Genomic DNA, 16,495 nt, shown 5'->3' on the forward strand with positions numbered 1-16,495 from the left:
CTTGAAATGTTTAGTGTCCTGAAAGAGGTGACTATCTTTAATTTATTAATCTACATTACTAGTGTGTTAAAAAAAAAATTTTATTCACAAGGCTCCTAGTAGTTTTTTGTTTTTTGTTTTCCTTTCCACATTCAGTTGCATACATTATGATTTATAACATATGTTGAATGTGTTTAGCTACCCAGACTGTTAAGTTGTTCAGTCATGTCCAACTCTTTGTGACCCATTGGACTATAGCATGCCAGGCTTCCCTGTTCTTCACCATCTCTTGGAGCTCACTCAAACTCATGTCCATTGAGTTGGTGATGCCATCCAACCATCTCATCCTCTATCGTCCCCTTCTCCTCCTGCCTTCAATCTTTCCCAGGATCAAGGTCTTTTCCAATGAGTCAGCTCCTTGCATCAGGTGTCCAAAGTATTGGAGCTTCAGCTTCAGCATCAGTCCTTTCAATGAATATCCAGGATTGATTTCCTTTAGGATTGACTGGTTGGATCTCCTTGCTGTCCAAGTAACTCTCAAGAGTCTTCTCCAGCACAGTTCAAAGACATCAATTCTTCCAGGCTCAGCCTTTTTTATTGTCCAGCTTTCACATTCATACATGACTACTGGAAAAATCATAGTTTTGATTATACAGAACTTTGTAGGCAAAGTAATGTCTCTGCTTTTTAATAGGCTGTCTAGGTTTGTCGTTGCTTTTCTTCCAAGGAGCAGGCATCTTTTAATTTCATGGCTGCAGCCACTGTCCACGGTGATTTTGGAGACCAAGAAAGTAAAGTATGTCATTGTTTCCATTGTTTCCCCATCTATTTGCCATGAAATAATGGAACCAGATGCCATGATGTTTGTTTTTTTTTTGAATATTGAGTTTTAAGCCAACTTTTTCACTCTCCCCTTTCACCTTGATCAAGAAACTCTTTAGTTCCTCTTCACTTTCTGACATAATAGTGGTGTCATCAGCATATCTCAAGTTACTGTTATTTCTCCCAGCAACCTTGATTCCATCTGATGCTTCATCCAGCTGGCATTTCATATAATGTACTCTGCATAGAACTTAAATATGCAGGGTAGCACTATTTTTTGTATCTCCCTAATACTGTCACTATAAATTATACTCATTGGGGCATTCTTTCTTTGCTTCTTGTTGTTCAGTCACTAAGTCATATCTGACTCTCTGCAACATCATGGACTGCAGCATGCCAGGCTGTCCTGTCCTTCACTATCTCCTGGAGATTACTCAAATTCTGTAACTATCTAATCCTCTGTCACCCCTTCTCCTCCTGCCTTCAGTCTTTTCCAGCATCAAGGTCTTTTCCAATAAGTCAGCTGTTTGCATCAGGTGACCAAAGTATTGGAGATTCAGCTTCAGCATCAGTCCTTTCAATGAATATTCTGGGTTGATTTCCTTAGGATTGACTGGTTTGATCTCCTGGCTGTCCAAAGGACTCTCAAGAGTCTTCTCCAGCACCACAGTTCAAAAGCATCAATTCTTCCACACACAACCTTTTTTTATTGTCTGTTTCTCACATCCATACATGACTACTGAAAAAACCACAGCTTTGACTATACAAGCTTTTGTAAGCAAAGTAATGTCTGTTTTTTAATATGCTGTTTAGGCTTGTCACTGCTTTTTTTTTTTTTTCCAAGGAGAAAGAATATTTTAGTGTCATGGCTACAGTCGCCATCCACAGTGATTTTGGATACCAAGAAAATAAAGTGTCACTGTTTGCACTTTTCCCCTATCTATTTGTCACAAAGTGATGGGACTGGATATCATGATCTTTGTTTTTTGAATGTTAAGTTTTAAGCCATATTTTTCACTCTCCTCTTTCACCCTCATCAAGAGGCTGTTTAGTTCCTCTTCACTTTCTACCATTAGAGTCATGTCATCTGCATATATGAGGCTGTTGATATTTCTACAGTCAATCTTGATTTCAGCTTGTGATTCATCTAACCTGGCATTTCACATGATGTACTCTGCATAGAAATTAAATAATCAGGGTGACAATCTACAGCCTTGATGTTCTCCTTTCCCAATTTTGAACCAGCCTATTGTTCCATGTCTGGTTCTAACTGTTGCTTCTTGACCTACATACAGGTTTCTCATATGGCAGTAAGGTGGTCTGGTATTCCCATCTGTTGAAGAATTTTCCACAGGTTTGTGTGTGTGTGTGTGTGTGTGTGTGTAATCTATACAGTCAAATGCTTTAGCATAGTCAGTGAAGCAGAAGTTTTCTTCTGGAATTCTCTTACTTTTTCTATTATGCAAAGGATGTTGGCAATTTGATATCTGGCTCATCTGTCTTTTTTAAAATTCAGTTTATACATCTAAAAGTTCTCAGTTCACATACAGATGAATCCTAATTTGAAATATTTTGAGTATTAACTTGCTATCATATGAAATAGTGCAATTACATTGTAGTTTGAACATTATTTGGCATTGCCTTTGTTTGGGATTGGAATAAGACTGACCTTTTGAAAACTGCTAAGTTTTCCAAATTTGCTGGCATATTGAATATAACACTTTAACAGCATCATCTGTAAGGATTTGAAAGAGCTCAGCTGGAATTCCATCACTTCCACTAGTTTTGTTCCTAGTAACTCTTCCTAAGGCCCACTTGACTTCACACTCCAGAGTGTCTGGCCCTGGGTGAGTGTCCATACTATCATGTTTATCTGCATCATTAAGACCATTTTCTATAGTTCTTCTTGCCACCTCTTCATAATCTCTTCTGCTTCTGTTAGGTCGTTGTCATTTCTGTCCTGTATTGTGCCCATCTTTGCATCAACTGTTCCCTTGGTATCTCCAACTTTCTTGAAGAGATCTCTAGTCTTTCCAATTCTGTTGTTTTCCTCTATTTCTTTTCATTTTTCACTTAAGAAGGCTTTCTTATCCCTCCTTCCTATTCTTTGGAACTCTGCATTTAGATGGGTATATCTTCTCTTTTCTCCTTAGCCTTTCACTCCCCTTACAAGGCCTTCTTACTTGATAGGCTTCCTCAGACAACCACTTTGCCTGCTGCATATCTCTTCTTGGGGATGCTTTTGGCCACCATCTCTTATAAAATGTTATGAACTTTCATCCATAGTTTTACAGGCACTCTGTCTACTAGTTCTAATCCCTTGAATCTGCTTGTCACTTCCACTGCATAAGCATAAGGGATTTGATTGAAGTCATACCTGAACACCCTAGTAGTTTCCCTATTTTCTTCAGTTTAATCCTGAATTCTGCAATTTGCCTCTAGAAATGGTCTATTTGATCTCTCTCTTTTTTATTTTATTTTTTGCCTGATTTGTTTTTTAGACAATTTCATGATTTTTCTTTTACCTAAGTGTTTCAATTATTTAACAAAATTGTCCTTTGTTATATGATCATGAAACAACTTGCTTTATGGTTAAGTCTTACTCTCACAATCAAACCAAAAGAAGGATGTCAGGGTCTCTCTCCTCTCTCCTTTTCCCAGTGTTTTCTTTGTCCCTGACTTCCTTCCTGCACCACAGTCAAAACTGGAAAGAATGTGGAAAAGTGGGGGGATCACATTCCCCATCAGATTCAATGTCAGATGCTTTTAGCTTCAGAAAACTTAGAGTACCTCCATTCCTTCCAGTTTCTGTCTCATACAACTAAAAATACTTGGGCATAACACAGCAAACAAGCATAGAAAAACTGAAAAGAAAGAAGGGGTGCTTTCCAGGGATCTCAAGAAATAAGAAATCACATGATGATGAGCCCTCTGGGTTTCTTATTGCTTCTTATATCCTGGACAAGACGTTGTAGGAGTCAACTTGGAACTACCTACAGGCTCAGACAAAATATCTCTAAGAAACTCCTGTTGCTTCTAGCTATAGGATGACAAAAGAATGGACTAACCAAATAGAAAACTCTTCAGCAATACCAGCCTATTCCAAACATCATGGGAAAATGGAAGTTCCATCCAATTCCCCCAACTCACTGTGGTTTCAGTGTGGTTGGTGAAGGAGATAATCTTTCATTTCATCACACCAATCCATAGAAGCAGGTGGTGGTGTTAAACGTTCCCTGAAGTTGTGTCAAAAGCCCAAGTAAGAAGCTGATCTTCTCCCTCCTACAAACAGCAGAATTAGGAGGCAGTGTTCTGGTGCCATTATTAGACCGTGCCAACAGGACAAGCTGGGAAGCTGATCTTCCCTCTTCTACTTAGTGGAAGCAGGTAGTCCTCCAATTACACTGTCTGCATAGATTGGGCAGATTTCAACATGATTTGAATCTTCACCCAACATAACATCAACAAGTATAAATATGATCATTCAGCATTTGACTTCACTGAGCATCCACCCTAACCTTGTAAAAGTGAGAATGATCATGATGATGCAAAATGAGGCTAGTTAGCACTCAGCCTCTCACTGTGTTCTCACATAGCTTAGATTCAGTTGAGCACTAAACCTCTATTTCAATATGGCATCAATGAGTCAAAATGAGATGGTGGTGGGAGGCAAATCTAGCTGGTATTCTGTTCCCTTCTTTCCTTCTCATGTTATCAGGAAACAGCAGAAGTTGCAGTGAGTAAAAAAGATAGGCAATAACAAAGGTTGGCAAGGAACTGGATAAACCAGAAATCTCATATACAAGACAACTGATGAGAATGTAAATAGACTAATTGCTTTAGAAATATTTTGGTAGTTCCTCAAAAGCTTAGCCTAGATTTACCAAAATGTGACCAGACACTCATATTTCAAGGTATATGCCCAAGATATATCATATAGATGTCCATACAAAACTATATTATTACTTATAGCAACATGTTGATAATAACCAAAGTGAGGTGAAAGTCGCTTAGTCGTATCTGACTCTTTTTGACTCCAAGAACGATACATTCCATGCAATTCTCCAGGCCAGAATACTGGAGTGGATAGCCTTTCCAATATTGAGGGGATCTTCCCAACCCAGGGATCGAACCCAGGTTTCCCATATTGCAGGCAGATTCTTTACCAGCTGAGCCACAAAGGAAGCCCTTGATAATAGTCAAAAAGTGGGAACAATTCAAATGGTATCAACTGATAAGTGAATAAGCAAAATGTGATATCTCCATAACTGGAATATTTTGAGACCATAAAAAGGAATGGAGTATATCTACTATACATGGATGGACCTTGAAAAAATTATGCTAAGTGAAATAAGTTGCTCACAGAAGACCACCTATTGTAGGATTTCATTAATATGAAATGTTAAGACTAAGCAAATCTACAGGGACAAAATGTAGATTACAGTTTGGGAGGGTGGGTTGGTGAGAGGAAAAAATTAAGAGTGATTGTAAATGGGTATGGGGTTCTTCTGAGGGTTATTACAATTTTTGAAATAGTAGTGATGGTTACATAACACTGAAGATCCTAAATAGTATGGAATCACACATGTTAAAAAGTGAATGTATGGCATGTGGATTATACCTCAACAAATGTATTATGGAAAACACAATGTGTGTGGTGTATGTTAGTCACTCAGCCGTGTCCAACTCTTTGTGACCCCTCAGACTGTAGCCCACTGGGCTCCTCCATCCATGGATTTCTCCAGGCAACTTGAGCAGGTTGCTATTTCCTTCTCCAGGGGATGTTCCCAACCCAGGGGTCAAACCCAGGTCTCACACATTGTAAGCAGATTAACATCTGAGCCACCAGGGAAGCCCAGAAAACAGTATGTGAAAATGAATGTCATTCAGTCATGTCCGACTCTTTGCAACCCCACGGACTATACAGTCCATGGAATTCTCCAAGCCAGAATACTGGAGTGGGTAGCCTTTCCCTTCTCCAGGGAATCAGCTCAACCCAAGGATCGAACACAGGTCTCCCGCATTGCAGGCGAATTCTTTACTAGCTGAGCCACAAGGGAAGCCCAGAAAACAGTCTAAAACTAAACAAAAACTCAAGTGAGTACAAGTAAAATGGGTAAATCTGTAGGAAATTCATGATTTGTATCAATGTCAACATCTTGGTTATGGTAATGTATTGAAGTTTTGCAATATGTTGTCACCATGAGGAAATTAGATAAAATTCATTACTTTTACAATTAGATGTGAATGTATGACTATGTCAAAATAAAACTTAAAACAACAAAAAGAAGAGAGTAAAAAGAGGAGGGCTATTGTGTGGATTAGCTGTTTTCTTTCCTATGTCTCTGTATATGATGGAGGCATAGGGCAGAGAAGGGGGCATTCCACCTATGTTAAGGAGAATGAGGAACAGCCAGAAGAGCTTTATCCAAACATCTGGTTGTAACAAAATCTGTCCTTTCTCGAGGTTGCAGGAGACTTTAGGAGTTCTTGACAACTCCTTGGAGGTATTTCCTTTATACATCTGCCTCTTGGCCCTTGAAAAGTCATCCTCCCATTAATAATCAGTTAGTGATCAAAGACAACATAAGAACATTTCCATGCCAGTAACCATTAAAGCATATAAAAGAAAATTGCACTGAATACTTGTTGAAGACAGCAAAAGATTTCATGTGAGCTACTGCAACAACAGAGAGAGACTTTAGCATAAAGATGAGTTCTACTCTGAGTGTAGCAAAAGCATCTGGGGATTCACAGATGAAGAGCAGAGGGAAGGGTCAGTGGATGGATATTGCTAAAAGGAACATCAAAGATAGGGGCATGCATGCATGCTAAGTCACTTCAGTTGTGTCTAACTCTGAGGTCCCATGAACCATACTGGCTAGGTTCCTCTATCCATGGGATTCTCCAGGCAAGAATACTGGAGTAGGTTACCATGCCCTCCTCCAGAAGATCTTCCCTACCCAAAGACTGAACCCATTTCTCTTAGGTATTCTGCCTTGGCAGGAAGGTTCCTTAACTACTAGCACCACCTGGGAAGCCTTCTTGCTAAACCTGCCTAACAGGATACTTGCTGAAGCCAAGCCAAAAGTTAGACATCAAGGGTGGAACTTCATTAGTTATCAATGCAGGGAGCTGGCTAAACTAACTTGGATTCTTTGCCAAAATCTGGTCTCAGTGAGGATGGACAAGAAGGCTAAAGTAAAGACCTCATTGAAAAGAAGGCTCAGAGGATCCTGACTGAAGTTTGGACAAGGAAGTAGTTCAGGATAAGCATAATCATTAAGATGATTAAATGATTTAAGTTACTTATATAAATCAACTATAATGTGCCTATAATAAATAGACTCAGATGGTAAAGCAATTTTAAATTTTCTGTTTAAAATCATAGAGAAAATTCTGATTTTGCTTTTTACTATTGTGGGAGTTTGGGTCTCTTTTGTTTTATATATGCAATCAAACAGAGGGTAAAAGTGTTTACAGGTACATGAGGATGGAGACAAATTTGTAAAATTTTCCTTTCCTAATATAGTTGAAAGTTTTCTCAATGTACACCATTTTGCATGCATAAACTTGGCCTTTGAGAGTTATTCCAGGTTCAATTGTATTATTTATATTCCACAAATACATCAAGGGTATTTTTGTACTATTTTTTCTTACAAATGGGTGTGAAACTACAGCTATTTCAAAATAAAAGTTTTAAAAACAACAACAAATTGTACATTGTACTTGAAGGCAAATAAATGTGATGGCTTATGATGCCATCATGGATTATGGCATGGTGGGATTATGGTGACATAATGAGAGCAATGCTTTTAACCAAACCTTGGAAGCTGTGTGGAACAAAGGATATTGAATTAACTCTACATCTGTTTTCTGTGGCAAGGAATATACACTGTTGTCTTAAGTTTACGTGAAAAGCTCTCCAGAGTTTATTTCTATTTATTTGGTATTTTTATTTTAGCCATACTGAGAAGAATCTTAAGTAGCATAAAATAAAAAGAAATTGTAATGAAAACCAAAAATACAGAAACAGAACAGATCAGTGGTTGGCTGGGATTAGGGTAGGGGAGTTATGAATGGGCTGCAGGAGGAGTTCTTTGGAGTTACAGCTGTGCTTCATGCTGTCTGTGGTGTGGACTGTGCAAATCTTGGCATTTGTAACATCTCATAGAACTATATGTCAAAAGTGTGACTTTTTATACATGTAAAATGCAGAAAAATTAAGAACACAGGAAAAATGATATAATGCAAACAAAATAGTGGAAAAGTAATGCCAAAAAATCATGTCATAAATCTAGGATGATTACACTGAGTTCTGTCTTAAGGAATTGTGCACACAGTACACACACTGGAATTAAAGCAATGCCATATTTTATACTTTGGAACTCTGTGATAGAAGTAAAGGTCAAATATGCTGTCATCTATCATGAAAGTTTTCTAACTTTTTCCATACCATAATTTATCAAATAATCTAATTAAATTTCTTAGCATATAATTATGTGAAGCATATCTAAGGTCATGCAATTATGAGTATATGAGAAATGTTTTTGGTATATCAGTGGAGGATTGGAAAACATAAATGACAAATCACATGTTCTGGAATAACAGTTTCCCTCTATGATGACCATAAATATTATTCTGTTAGATTAAATTAAAACTTTGACGAAATAAATTGTATGCCCTTGATATTAAGCTGAATGCCTATAAATCATTTAGTAAAATTTTTTTTTTTTTCCGTAACTGCAGTATTCTTCTAAGTTAATTTGAGACAGTGTGGATCACCTTTCTCATATGCTTTCCCTGGAGGAATGAGAGACTCTTCATGTGGGCAAAAAATGATCCATTTTCTACCCCGCTGGAAACACTGTATAATCAGGGCTAAACTAGGTACCTGCCTGTCTCCTGGGTATCTCAACAGAAAATATTTAAACATTTCTCCTAGAAAAGTATAATGCTGCTCACAGTAGAAATATTCAGATAGAACTTATGTAGTAATTATTAAAAAATGTTCAAGAAAAACTCCACTTGATAAGCTATTCATCTTATCACATTAATTGGGGACTTTTTTCTAAAACATACCTGTGGCGGATTCATTTTGATATTTGGCAAAACTAATACTATTATGTAAAATTTAAAAATAAAATTAAATTAAAAAAAAGTACTGCTTTATGGCCTGATTTTAGTATGTATTTTAAATTGTGATTAAAGCCTTCACTTGTGCTTAAAGTGTTTTTTGTTTGATACACCAATGTTAGAGGAAATACATGTCTGTTGTAATACATTCAGAAAAAACAAGGAAGAAAAAGACACAAATTAAGCACTCAATCTTTTGGACATAGAGATAACATCTCTCAATATTTCCACTTATTGATTGTCATAAAACTTTAGAACTTGCTATTTTCATTACAAAATCCATCACATTTTCCCTTAGTCATATATTCTTATCAAATGTGGTTAAAATGTCTACAAAGGTTTAGTCTTAGGGTTAAAATTGTAGATGTTGGAGTTTACAGCTAATGTCTAAATCCAGCTACTTCTTTTAATTAGTTTTATTTATTGGCTAAGTTACTTAACCTCTCTAGGCCTCATTTTTCTGCAAATGGGAATATTAAATGTCATTTAACTCTCCAAAGCAAGCTTGAAATAGCACAAATCTGGGTTTCTTGGTATATAATGATAGTTTGCTAAATTGCAGCTTATTCAATACTCATAATCTCACTATCAGTTTAAAGTAAAAGCACATTTCAGTAAGTGCTTCTACACAGTTATGTACAGGCATATTTTATTGCCAGCTAGACATTAAACAATTTGTAGAACTGATATATGCACATGGCAAAGTTTCAACACTTTGTCCTTTCACATACTACAATCACAATCTTGTACGAAAAATAATTCAAATGTCCTGCAATGATATTCTAGGTTCTATTTCCCTTAGGTTCAGAATCAATAAAGCAGAAATCCTATGATCTGATGTCTAGATAAGTGCTCACAATGGTTAATTATCTGTGGCAATGTAGCTAGGCCAGTTTCCAAATAGTCAAACAGTATTCTGAATGTTTTTTTTTAAAAAATGTATTTTGGATGAAAGTAAAATTTGAATATGTGAACTTTGAGTAAAGTAGATTATCCTCATAATGAGGTGGGCCTCATCCAACCAGCTGAAGCTCTGACTAGAACAAAGACTGACATCCCCTGAGCAAGAAAAATTTCTGCCAGTAGACTTCCTTTTGGAGCAGGAAATGGCAACCCTCTCCAGTATTCTTGCTTGGAGAATCCCATGGACAAAGGAGGCTGGCAGGCTACCGTCCATGGGGTCGCAAGAGCTGGGCACGACTTAGTGACTAAACCACCAACCAGACTTCATTTGAACTCAAACTATAACTCTTTCCTGAATCTCCAGCCTCATAGGTTACAGCATCAGATTTTGGGCTTGCTGTTGCTGAGTCGCTTCAGTCGTGTCCAACTGTGTGTGACCCTATAGATGGCAGCCCACCAGGCTCCACTGTCCCTGGGATTCTCCAGGCAAGATCACTGGAGTGGGTTGCCATTTCCTTCTCCAATGCATGAAAGTGAAAAGTGAAAGTGAAGTCACTCAGTCGTGTCCGACTCTTCGAGACCCCATGGACTGCAGCCTACCAGGCTCTTCTGTCTAAGCCTCCACAATTACATGAGTAAATTTCCTAAAACCTCTCTGTCTCTCTCTCTCTCTATCCATCCATCTTTGCATATCCTGTATCTTGTATTCTATTGTCTTATCGGCTATACTTCTCTGAAGAACTGTAATCAAAATAGTGCAAAACTAAAGGAGCAAGTATTAAGGCTCATTAAATTTCTATACTTTATTCAGGGAAGAAAGGGGAATATTTTAGCAGTTCTCATATTGAGTGTCATAATTTTATCTATGATACCACAATTTCAAACATTCATCATGTTGATGACCACAGAAATCCTGTGCTGACGGTGTACAGTATATTAACTGATGACACCTCTGGTGTTGATCAAGGCAAGAAAAGCTGAGTTACTTATGTTGGCCACACTCTGAGTGTGGTCATTTCCATCAATTTTCCAGCCTTATAAGTGTGACTTCAAGTAATGACCTCTCTTCTTTATACCCTGGTGTCTATTTAGAGGGCTTCCCAGGTGGCACTAAGTGGTAAAGAACTCACCTGCCAAAGCAGGAGACATAAGAGGCTCAGGTTCAATCCCTGGGTTGGGAAGATCCCGTGGAGAAGGAAGTGGCAATCTACTCCAGTATTCTTGCCTGGGATATCCCATGGACAGAGGAGGTGACTTAGCACATCTATTTAGAACATTTCAAGGTAGTTTGCAGTAAATTAAATAATAATAGCACAACCTTTAAAAAGTTCTCAGAGTTGACAGGTAAAACACTTAGTCCAGGATCTGACAGTTAGGAAGCACTTACTCAGCACTAGCACTGATTGTATCCCTCTACTACAAAGAAGCATCATCTTTATTTAACCAACTAACTCTCTCTATATTAAAATATTCATGACACAATAAGAAAGGTGATAAACCTATGGAAGCTACCTTCTGTTTTCTACTTGCTTTGTAGTTTATTTTCTTAAAAACTAAGGGCTTCCCTTTTGGCTCAGCTGGTAAAGAATGCACCTACCACACAGGAGACCTGGGTTCGATCCCTGGGTTCAGAAGATCCCCTGAAGAAGGGAAAGGTTACCCACCCAATATTCTGGCCTGGAGAATTCCATGGACTATATAGTCTGTGGAGTTGCAAACAGCTGAACACACCTGAATGACTTTCATTTTCACCCTCAAGGGATCTGTACATAACAACCTAGAGGGGTAGGATGGGGAGGAAGTAGGGAGGGATGTTCAAGAAGGAGGGGACATAGGTATACCTATGGCTGATTCATGTTGATGTTTAACAGAAACCAATACATACTGTAAATCAATTATGCTTCAATTAAAGATTCATAAATTAAAAAGATAAAGTCTTTCTATAGAATGACACTTCAACCATAAGGTGTTAGATCAGGAAGCAGTGACTTTGTTTACATTAGAGTATTACTATCTTTATGTGGTGTTGCTTATTAGAGAGATCTTAATAATGATATCCCAGTTACTGGAACACATTGAAAAAAATTGAGTTTAAATATTTAAATATCCCACACAGAAATACCCTGAGGACTAAGAACTCAGTTTTGACCATTTGGGGAAATTTTGGAAGGAATATACTAAATTTTTAATTTTTAATGAGTATGATTTGTTAATTAAGTTAGCTCAATTACCAAGGCCATTACTTTGAAAAGTATCAAAATATTATTTTTTTTTAATTTGCAATTGGGCTTTGTAATTTAAGTTTTACTTGATGATTTAGATATGTAGAAGATTTTCTGTAGGATAACTTACCCTGCTGTAATGGGCTATATATCAGGATTTCAGAGATAGAAATATCAGAAACTTTGGCCTCATGGTCTGGAACCATCCATACAAATTTACTTTCTGAGACTTTTAGGATGTTTGATAAAGCCCTAACAGAGGATCAGGAACACCATCTAGAGTTGTCTACAATTCTTTCCCTCCAGCTCTCTAGCTCAAAATGGCAGAGTACAGAATTGATCACAGATCGCTTCATTCATGAGAAGAGAATGGATATAGTGATACCTATGTTTCAGGAAGGAAGACTGGGCTGGGAGTGTCAGCATGATTTACCCAAAGAGAATGCACCCTCTGGTAGCATAGAAGTCCTCAAAAGGAAAGTGTTGAACTGGTTTGTAAATGTGTTGATCTCCAGTGGAAATCGAGGAGCTTCCTGGAGACACTGGAAAGTCCCAGTGTCTAAGGATGCCTGTCCAGGTTGCAGGAGATATGAGACATCATCTTGTCCACAATGAGCAGGGCTGGCAAGTCTTTGTGGGGATCGTCAGTGTTTAGTTCCACCCAGTTGTGTCCCTGTGGTCAATGGCAGAACCTTGAGCAGAGTTTGGCTAATGGACAGGATGGCACCCTGAGGAACAACTCCTAGCCTCTCTCAAGCTGCATGTGGTTAAATGAAGCCCCTGATTTCCTGCACCTGCCCTCAGCATCACAGCAGCTGTTTCAGATCCCATAGCAAAGGGGCAGAGAGGAAGAACCACATGGGAGGGTAGCTGTCTCCCAGCATCTTCATATGCTTGCACACACACACACACACGAGTGTAGAATTTTCAATATATTTTTGCTGTTCCTGGTACTCAGTTACTTAAGAAATGTGGTAGCTTATTTCTACTTGCCACTGGGCCAGGACAGAACTACTGCCAGCATCATTGTGTATGCATCTAGGAGTGTCATTTTGTCCCTTCTCTGAGATGCTCTAAGACTCCTGCTGCTACTGTGTACATAGATCCAATAACTGAACTTCTTCACAGCCATCACCCTGCCTTCTGTCTCCACCTCCATACGAATTTTCACAAGAACTAGCTAAACTGTGTCCTTCCTAATATGCATTCAATTTCTTTTTTCTTCTCAGGGTTGGGTGCTAAATCCAAAGACCTCTGGGCACTAATGTTATTTTTTTCCACTTAGAGGATTTGCTCTTTTCTGATCACTAACATGGGTAATGGTTAAGAGGACTACCCTTTCGTCCCATCAAAGTAAAACTTTGGAGGGTCCACCTCTTGCTTTGATCTGAAATTTACTCAAAAGTGGCCACATACTTGGCTGCAAGGAGTCTAATAACACTGACAATTTCCAAGGTCTTCTGGGTGACTCAGCAAGTTGCAGATTTCAGGACTGTAGTTCTTTCCAAATGCTGCCTGGCTCAACACACAGGAAGAACGGTGCTTCAGTTTGAGTACAAAAACAGGGAAAAAGTCAATATTCTAGCTGAAAAGCAGTCAGACAGAAAAGAATTCTCTCTTCCATAGGGGAGGGTCAGTCTTCTTGTTTTAGTAAGGACTTCAACTGATTGGATGAGGCCCACCTTCTTCAAGGAGGTTGTTTTGCTTATGAGTCTACCCATTTAAATGTTAATCTTACACACACACACACACAACCTCACAGAAACATCCAGAATAATGTTTAACCAAACTGACACATGAAATTAACCATAACAGACACTTTATCCAACATAAATTTTGGATCTTATATTTATTCATATATTCTATAAACTTGTATTGAATGCCTGCGAGGTACATTACATGGTCTGTGCCTGGGATGTGTGTGGCAATATTATCAGTGACCTACCTACTCTTTCTGGGGTCCTTTTGACTGTTCTAAAAGCTCCTTCTGCTTTGGGGGATTTTGCTTCTCTTAGTCTGTCCATGCAGACCAAGTGGAGGCAGGTCTGAGGGCTCCTGAAGAGACTTTGCAGTTCATATAAGGAGAAGCCAGAAGTGCCTCGGAGTGTACCTCCTCCACTCCCCACCTCATGGTCACAGCCTTTAATTAATGTCAGACCTGTGTGTGGACGTGCACTCCCACTCTCTTTCCTTAAGTTGTGAGACACTTTTAGGTGGAATGCATGCTTTAGAATTCTCTGGTGGCAGCAAGCTCTGATAGAACCTTGATGTTTGCTTGGTGTCTTCCTCACTCCAAGACACTCTTAACATTCATCCTGTGAGCACTTCCTTAGGAAACACTTGGAGATATTGCTTCTTGAATAAAGAAGGTGTGGATGATTAACTTGACAGACTTTCTAAGCAAGGGACAAAGGCATCCTCTTCTCTGCTCCTAATAATGTGGGTGAGTTTAGGAAGTTATTTCAGGCCATTAGTACAAATACTTTCATTACCTTGATAGCGTCACCAACTCAATGGATGAGAATTGGAACAAATTCTGGGAAATAGTGAAGGGCATGCTGCAGTCCATGGGGTCTCAAAGAGTTGAACATGACTTAGCCACTGAACAACAGCAACATAGGTAGTTTACAATGTTATTAGTAATGTACAGCAAAGTGATTCAGATTATTTTTCAGATTCTTTTACATTATAAATTATAAGCTATTGCATATTTTTCCCTGTGCTATACAATAGGCCCTTCTTTTGCACTCATTTTATATAAAATAGTGTGTATATAATGGCTTCCCAGGTGGCTCAGAGTTTAAGAATCTGCCTGCTAAGCAGAAGACGCGGGTTCAATCGCTGAGTGAGGAAGATCCCTTGGAGAATGAAATGGCAACCTATTCCAGCGTTCCTGCCTGGGAAATTCCATGGAAAGAGGTGCTTTGCAGGTCACTGTCCATGGGGTTGCAAAGAGTTAGACCTAATTTAGCTACTAAATCACCACCACCCAATGTGTATATGTTAATCCCAAGAGAAATCCTAACTTTTAAATTTTAAATCTTTCCTTTAAATTCATCAGCACACTGGATTCCTACACTAAACTTTGTTTCCTTCCTTATTTATCTGGGGTCAATTGAGGACGCAGAGAAGATATTTTTCATTTGGAATTTTCATTTTCTCCTGTAGAACTTAATGTGGTGGCAGTTGCTCAGGCTTTGGAACAGTGAGTATATGCTGTGGTTCACAAACTCATTACAATCCAGAAACCTTGCATTCTGACAGGCTGAATGGAAGTCTGATGCTCCTCAAATAGACCCAAGCACCACCAGGTAAAGATCAACTCTACTTTTCTCCTGATTGCTCCCTGGCACACTGGATTGTACAAAGTGAATGCCTAGGCATTATCATATTTAAAGTAGGTGACATTAGCAATTACAGTGCTTTAAATGTCATAGAGTTCTTTTCTCTTCCCTCCACCCTAATCTCCACGCTTCAGACACCTACTCTAAGAACGTTCTTGTATTCATTACAATATGGAACATAGCTAAGGCCCTAGAATACTGAGAGGTGCAAGGGACTTGAAAGTTTATCCAATTTTACACTTCATTTCACAGTTTGTTGCAGGCGCTGGAGAATAATTCACTTGTGGAATTAGGTGTCTAACTTTAGTCTTTGGCAAATTTTGGAAAATGCAGTTTTGTTTAATACAATGAGCCGCCACAGGGCTCACATATGTAGGGAAAACGAAGATTTGGTTGTAACCCTGTCTTGAATTAGAAGTCTTTGTTCTCAACCCAGAGGTTTAAGATCCAATTTATTCTTCCAAAGCTAATATTCAGAGCTGGGGCATCTTACATAAAATGAGACATAATTCAGTGTGGTATGAGTGGGAGGCAGTCAAGATGTTCATCATTGAAAAAATGTAAATTGTGAGTGAAGTGATAGGATTTACTAGGCAGATTGGGGCTAGAATATGGATCATATATGATAAACAAAGAAGAGCTTAGATTATCGTGTGGGAAGAGAAGACCATTGACAATTGTGAAGAAAGGAAAGACTTTGATCAAACTAGTATTTTAGGTTGTTCACATGTTCCAAGAGCTTACAAAGCCTAACAAATCTGAGATACACACAAAGTCCTATGAAATTTCAGAGGCAGAAGTTTTATTTCCAGTTGGGAAAAACCAAGAATAATTGTGGAATAGAAGACACCTGGCTTTAAAGATAAAGGACACTGGTGGAAGGAGCAGTGTGAATGGCAATCACTCTGGCTGGACTGTGGGGTGTGTTCAAGAGAAGTGAAAGAGATGAACCTTGCAACGTGAGCTGATGTCGGCGCAAGATGGCTCTTAGATAGCAAACAAAATCTTAGTACATATTTCTTGGGTAATTTCCACTGACAGCAGTTATAACATTACGATGATAATAGGCAATGTTGGGTATATTTTACC

The sequence above is a fragment of the Bubalus bubalis genome, chromosome 8, assembly GCF_019923935.1.
Source record: "Bubalus bubalis isolate 160015118507 breed Murrah chromosome 8, NDDB_SH_1, whole genome shotgun sequence".
Taxonomy (NCBI): Eukaryota; Metazoa; Chordata; class Mammalia; order Artiodactyla; family Bovidae; genus Bubalus; species Bubalus bubalis.